The sequence below is a fragment of the Microplitis mediator genome, chromosome 5 (genome assembly GCF_029852145.1).
Source record: "Microplitis mediator isolate UGA2020A chromosome 5, iyMicMedi2.1, whole genome shotgun sequence".
Taxonomy (NCBI): domain Eukaryota; kingdom Metazoa; phylum Arthropoda; class Insecta; order Hymenoptera; family Braconidae; genus Microplitis; species Microplitis mediator.
Window position 1 is genome coordinate 11958350 of NC_079973.1, and position 8013 is coordinate 11966362.

Sequence of the window (8013 nt, forward strand, 5' to 3'; positions counted from 1 at the left end):
GAGGTTTTTATTAATTTATAAAATACATTTATAAATTGTTATTGTGTTGTTACAGGTAGAGAAATTTATGGGCAACAATTACAATATATTATGGGAATGGTTCCCATAACGCATGGTAACCGGCTTTTTTGAAATGTCGATTATAGGAACGGCGTCCATGTATATTATAGTTATCATTACTATAATATTATAGTAATCGTTACCATAATATTATGGTTACCGTTACCATAGCATTACGGTAATGGTTACTATTATAATATGGCAATAGTTACCATATATTATGATAACCATTACCATAATAATATGGTAATAATTCCAATACATTATGGGAATAATTACTATAATATATAGTAATGTTTACCATAGTACACTAATGCAAAAAATTAAAGGAGCAGAAAAATTTTATAAATTTTTTAGTGATTTTTGGAAGGCTGTAACTTGGTGAAAAAAAATCGTATCGAAAATTTAAAAAAAGCATTTTATAGCTTGAAATCTCTAGTTAAGGTGTATTTTTTTCAAAATTTTTTAAAAGCTCCGATTATTGCGCAAACATGAGAAATACCGCGAGCCAAAAAATTTCTAAATTTTTTTTTTTTTTCCGAAGAGCCCACGGACCGCGGAAAAATTCTTTCAACTAAACGAATGCATACATCGTTTAGCATATTCATTCACAAAAAAAAAATTTAGAACACAAAAAACAAGTTTCAATTTTTTTTTTTTCTTTGATTTTTTTTGACATTTTTTGGAAATTTTTTATTTTTTTGTCATTTCCTTGCATTTGCTGAGTTACCAACGCAAAAATTTGAGAAAAGTCGAAAAAAAAATTTTTTTCATTTTGATTATGATTACACAATTAAAGGAACAAAACTTGCTCCTTTAATTGTTTAGCTAAACTTTGATCGATGATTCCCAAGAAACGGTTTGATAGATCAATTTAAAAATTTACACGGGTCTTGGGGGTACATTAAGCTAAAAAAGTCCCTGGCAACATTATTTTTTTTATCGATATTTGCAGAGTAGCGGTTGATTTACTAAAAAACCAAAAAAAGTCATTTTTTTGTACTTTCTTCTAATGGATGTAAAAAATAAAAAAAATTTTTTTTTTCAAAAAATGATGACAGGGTCTTGTAGGGAATTTATTCAAGTTTTCAACGCTGCCCTTCAACTTTCTGTGCGATCATTGGTACCTGAAATATCGAAGATCAAAGCCAAAAGGATCATTTTCTGTTTGAAGACTGATATCTCTGCGACAAATCGTCCTACGAGGTTGAAAAAAAAACCAAATTGAAGCTGAATGAATATGCTAAACGATGTATGCATTCGTTTAGTTGAAAGAATTTTTCCGCGGTCCGTGGGCTCTTCGGAAAAAAAAAAAAAATTTAGAAATTTTTTGGCTCGCGGTATTTCTCATGTTTGCGCAATAATCGGAGCTTTTAAAAAATTTTGAAAAAAATACACCTTAACTAGAGATTTCAAGCTATAAAATGCTTTTTTTAAATTTTCGATACGATTTTTTTTCACCAAGTTACAGCCTTCCAAAAATCACTAAAAAATTTATAAAATTTTTCTGCTCCTTTAATTTTTTGCATTAGTGTATAATGGGAACGATTACCATAATATTATGGGAATAGTTACCATAATATATAGGGTTTATTCCCATATGCACTTAGGAACCGTTACAATACAGTTATAGGATTGGTTCCTATTTGCTTATGGGAACTATTCATATGAGTACGGTAATCATTACCATAATTCTTTCACATGCGATATGGGAACTGTTACCATAATGATGGGAACTTTTTCCAGAAAGTATGAGCCTATATTCCATAATTCCAAGTAATCATAACCATAACGGTATGGGATGATATTTCACAAGCGTACTAGGAACGGTGACCATAAATTTCTCTCCGTAATAATTATTACTCTTTCTCAACTGATTTTCTTAATGCTTCTTCGAAAGTTGTACATGTACCTTCAACAAAATAGCTAGTGCATGAATTTCCTTTACAGCAGCCGTATCCTGCTGATGGATGGCACTAAAGAAAAATTATATTTTATTGATTTTTTATTTTTCAGTATAGAATTTGTTGTAGTGTATCGAGAAGTATAAAAACAGTAAACTTTTTAATATCAACCTTCAAGCACCGTACTTATAAGAAATTGAAATTTATAGGAGAAAAAGTCCTTAGCTGCGAATCGTTTAATTTAGGATTTTTAAAATTTATACGGCTTTAAAGCGAAAAGTATGAAATATTCAAATTTCAGTCTTGCAGGAGATTATATGTTGACTGTAATTTATTGAATAATGAATTTAAGGGTTAAAATGTAAAAATTCAGAATTTTATCAGTTTAAATTTATTGATTAAAGTTTAGAGTTTTTCAAAATTATCCATGTCTACTTGTAAGTTTTTTTTTTTTTCACTGTGATAATAATTACTTACCCAACCGCCAGGACATGATGCATATACACCAGGATAGATAACAACCAATGCGAAAATTGATATCAAAAAAATTATTTTCGACATTTTTAGGTAGATTTTTTTAAAAATCTAGGTATTGTATTTGTCCTCATGGTCGATTTTTCAAGGAATTTTGTCACAACCTATCATAATTAGTTGAGTAGAGCTCGAAAATACCATTCGTTGAAAAATTTATATATGTATGTATATATATATATATATATATATATATATATATATATATATATATATATATATATATATATATATATATATATATATATATATATATATATATATATATATATATATATATATATATATATATATATATATATATATATATATATATATAATAGAACCAAGTTTTGAGAACACGATTGCGCCTAGAATCCTTATCGGATCCTAATGAAATTTTTTACACTTATTCTATGGGCGATTACCACGGTTAAGTTCGAAGATGGGCTAAATCGTTTGATTAGTTTAGAAGATATGGCTGTTTCAAATTCCCACGATTTTTCAAAAAAAAAAACATTTTATCCACTTTCAAGTTCATATAACTTTAAAACTAAAACTCATAGATAATTTTCGTAAAAAGTATTTGAAAGTTTGTCTAATAAGCTTTAATTTATGACCGTAAACTTGATGTTTTGACCATTTCTTCAATGAATTTGATAGCCTTGAAAATTTTAATGGAATCAAAAAATGTTGAAAATATGGTTTTCATTCAACATCATTTATGCATTTCCCATTATAATCAAATTTCGTCAGTTGTATTTTATTGTGCACAAAATAACCTGTAAATTTCACAGCTATTTTATATTTTAAAAGTATTTCTTTTATTACTTATGATGTATCAAATGTACCTCTACGACGTATGATTATAACTGGTCTTGTCATTACGATAGCATCTACAGTTCTTATCGGATCCTAATGAAATTTTCCACACTTATTCTCTAGGCTATTATCTTGATCGAGTTCAAAGATGGGCTGAATCGTTCGAATAGTTGTGAAGTCATGGCTGTTTGAAATTTCCACGAGTTTTCGAAAAAATCAGTTTTTAATCACTGTTGAAGTTCATATAACATTAAAACTAAAACTGATAGACAATTCCAGTAAAAAGTATTTGAAAGCTTGTCTAATAAGCTTTAATTAAAGACCTTAAACTTAATGTTTTGACCATTTCTTTCAATAATTTGATAGCCTTAAAAATTTTAATGGAATCAAAAAATGTTGAAAATATGGTTTTCATTTTACATAACTTATGCATTTCCGATTAGAATACAATTTTGTCAGTTGTATTATAGTGTGAACAAAATAACCTGTCAATTTCACTGCTATTTTATATTTTAAAAGTATTTTTTTTATTATTTATGCTGTTTCAATCGTACCTGTACGTCCTATAATTATAACTGATCTTGCCATCGTAATAGTAATTACAATTATGATCTCATACTAATTAAATTTTCTATACTTTGTTTACGTGAAGGTTAGTTTAGTACATTACCTATATAATGTTTTGTCAAATCAACTATCTGAAGTTCTCTATCGAAAATAGTCGTTGTCTTTTTTTACTCTCACTCTTAGAAAACGAGCCTAATTTCATATCATGACTATACACTAACATGTATCACAAGATATGTATGTATGAAACTTTTTATATAGATTAATTGGAAAATCTACCTTCCATTTCGGCTGCCGAATGGCCTTTTTTTATTTTATATCTTGAAGCTAAAAAATAAAATAATTATTCAATTTAAATATTAGACAAAAAAAGTACTGTAATTAATTCAGGGAGTATAAAATTCTCTATTAAAAATACTTTACTTTTTCATTCGTAAATTCAACGATATAAAAGTTATAAAGAAAAATATATAAGCAATTATGATTTACTATACGGAGAGAAAAACATGGGAATTTTTCCAATTTTGCTTATGGGAAATTCCTTTGATGACATAGCAAATTTTGCTTTATCAACATGGGAAATTTTACTAGGGAAAAATGAGAATATAGTGATATTTGATTGTAATTTTACCCACAAATCATAGGGATATTTCCCATGTAGACATGGAAAAAATCCCTTTTTAACATTGCTGAAATTCCTATATTGACATGGGTATTTTTACTATGTTAGCATAGAAATTTTTCCCATGTTACCAGGGTAATTTCTTCTATATTGACATAGGAATTTTTCCTAGGTTAACAACCCGAGTCGAAATCTCAGGTCTGTTTAAATCATAAAAGTTTCCAAACCCTTTGAAGTCTCGTTTACCGCCTAAAATGAGACCTGTTTTGAGCGTAGATGACGGTTTCGGAAAATAAATACGATCAAACCAGACCTGAGCAGTACTGATTTCGTCGTAAAGGTTATCAAAAGATTTACGATTATTAGTACTTTTTAACTCATTCATTATTATTATTATTTTACGACTAACTTATAACCCACCTCAGACAAGACCTAAATACATCGGCCGTAGCATAGGGGGTGAAGCGATAGTCTGGCGAGCGTTAGGTTTTAGGTTCGAATCTCGGGTAGGACGAAAATAGTTAATAATTTATATTTAATAAGTAAAGCGTATGTGTAATATCTAAGTGTGTAGTGTGATTATATCTCTATAAAGCGAATAAAAGTCACCTCTCCTGACCTTGAAGCTATAACATCCTATCTCCAACTACAATCCAGAGTGAAAAAAAAATAAAAATTTTGCTTCTTAATCCTGATTTTGAATCGCAAATAACATGATAGTTTTTTTTCATATTATGTATTTATCAATATTAATTTTAATGAAGGATTATATAATTATGATCAATACATAATACAACCAATAATTATTATTAGCAATTATGAATAATGTTATGCTATTTAAATGAAAAATTATAAAAAATAAAAAATTTATGACCACAGTGGGAACCCGAGTCGCTAAGTATTTTTAAATATAATATTACTATTATTATTATTTCGGGTCTGATTTGATCTTAACTGTGTCAGAATAGGACAAAACTCCTATGATTACAATAAAAACAGGCCTGCGCCTATAGAGCAACCAAGAGCAGCAGGTCTGTTTCAATCGTAAAAATTTTCTGAAACTGACTTGCCAAAAAATACGATTAAAACAGACCTGAAATTTCGACTCGGGTAGTTTTAACTTATTTGTATTTTTTGACCTTAGTTTGAACTTATTCGTCCTTACTTCGGGCACGATAGTCGTTCACCTTACTTTTGACTTGCTGAACCAAGTCCAAAGAAAGTTATTTATTCGCCTTACTTTCGCATTAATATATAAAAACTATTTCACCTTAGATTTGATTTTTTCGTCTTAAATTGTGACTAAGTAAGCCAGTTAAGTCTAAACCAAGACGAAAACTCAATGTATTTTATATCTCCGTAAAAAAAGTCGAGTTTGTCCTGTGAAAAACGGCTCCAAATTTCGCGTTGGTAAACCAAGTCGAAATCAAGTTTTATTTTTGACCCGGGTATAAATGATAAATCTAACAATCAGCGTTACCGAATATCTATGATCTAAATTAACGTCACTTTCAATAATTTAAAATGTAAAGCAAAAGTTTTCTCTTACCAATAGTGTTCCGTTGAATTTTCAGAAGCTTCTGGGTACCGACTGATAAAAAAATGGGGCTTTATATCGTTGCAAAATTGTTTGAGTGGGAGCTTCGAATGACAAACAATAACTTTATCATGGCTGATATACGTTAAAAGCGAACGAAGAAAATTTTCCAATGCAGCAATTATAATAATAATAATGAAAGTCAACGGAAATGACTAAATACGTCGTAATTTTAGTATACTGTAGAGTATTTAATGCATATTTTTAGTTAAATTTTATATTTTTTCAGAGTAGAAATCGTTGAATCGTATAATAAAATGTAGTACTGAATCGGTTAGTAATAATTTAATATTTTCTTTATAAAATTTTCTATTCGATTAATAATGAATATGAATGGATTAGTCATAACAGTAATAAAATAGCAGTTTTTCAAATAAACATATAATATTAATTACTGTTTTGTAATTTTTACTATCCATTAGGAAGTAATAGTAAAAGTTTCGAGAATCGTTTTCTACATGTAGATTAGATGTTAGCTTTTATTCATATCATAGAGATTTCAATAATTTTGTAAATTTAAAGGCTGAAACTTGGAGGAAAGTTTTTTTTCAATGTCTATAACAATATTTTCAAGTGGGAGTGAAAAAAAAAAATAGTCGTTCAAAATGAATAATGACCTTAATATATATATCTATATAAATAAAATGATAGAGGTCTGCAGTTGTGCGTGCATCACGGAAAAACTACTTGATAGATTTTAATTCAGTTTTCTAAGTTTTATTTCCTAGACATTTGGGCCTTCTCTAAAAAAAAAGTTATTGCGATATCTTCATTTAATATAAAGTTATTGAAAGTTTAAGAAACAATGATTTCTATAAGCACTAAGTGTTCAGTGATGTGTTTTCTTGCCACGGAGAAGTGGGCGAAGGTATACCGCGCATGCGTAGGAGAGGGGAAGTCTTTTCTACCTCTGCCTCATGATAAAGTTAGGGCCGACTGTTATAAGGCTATAGCCGGAATATTAACAATTGACTCTGTCCCGTGGTTTTACCCCTTACAACTTTTTGTTTACATAGAAAAGTGCCAGAGAATAAGAATATTTATTGATAGTCTAACGGTAAATGCTAGGATATTGTTATCAATAATTAAAACACACTCACGCAAATTCGTCTTGGTTTCAACTTAACTGGTCTTACTTAATCACGATTTAAGACGATCAAATCTAAACCGTCTTATTTTCGACCTGGGACTACTGAAAAATAATCTGCTACCGCCGGGATTCGAAACTAAGACCTAACGAATATGAAGCATAACCACTGCCGCACTGCTACTCGAACGCTCACGATCACTTGGAAATAACTTTATCTAGTTAGAACGCAGCTATAATTGTAACAATAATATCATGCTAAAGAACTTAGCTCCTTCGAAGTTACATATTAAAAGTATGGTAGGCCTTGGAGGGTTCAAACATCTTTTTAAAAAGTTGATTTACTCCTTCATACGCTACTTTTAGGACATCGAGGACTCAAATAACGTATTACAGTCAGCGGAAAGTCTAACATCAAAAGAACTGAGGCTTTTGAGGCTCAAACTACTTTTTTAATTTTGACTCCGGGATTTATGTCCATGTAGGTCTAATTTATGCCTTCATAAGTCTAAGTAGGTCTATTTCAAGCTTTTACAATTATTATGTCCTAAGAAGACTAATGTTGGTTTTCAATGCTCATTTAGGTTCAAAGTATGCCTCAGTTTTTAAACTCGGGTTATCAGTAAAAATAAATATAGATGTAATCCAGAGGGTAAAGATCAATGTCATTCTTATCATTACTTCTATTTTCTTCATTTGTGCTAAAAAAATCGGTACTTTTTGTCCCAGGGTACAAAATTATACTTATAAAATTAAAAAAAAAATGCATACAAAATTTACTATATTTAATTTCTATATATATTATTAGAGACGAATTGTCGCAATTCATTCACATAATTTTTTC

At 29.2% G+C, this 8013-nt stretch overlaps 1 long non-coding RNA gene across 2 annotated transcripts; it reads right to left on the minus strand.

The window, feature by feature from the left end:
- Nucleotides 1-1534: 1534 nt before the first annotated feature.
- Nucleotides 1535-6058, minus strand: LOC130667937 (uncharacterized). Of its 2 annotated transcripts, none has more exons than XR_008989927.1 (6): nt 6035-6058; nt 4143-4190; nt 3326-3526; nt 2903-3256; nt 2442-2602; nt 1535-2036 (listed from the first exon to the last, which is right to left on the minus strand). It is a non-coding gene; the product is annotated as an uncharacterized LOC130667937 (long non-coding RNA). The 2 variants fall into 2 exon arrangements; XR_008989928.1 differs by having other exon boundaries at nt 3967-4190.
- Between the last annotated feature and the right edge of the window lie 1955 nt (nt 6059-8013).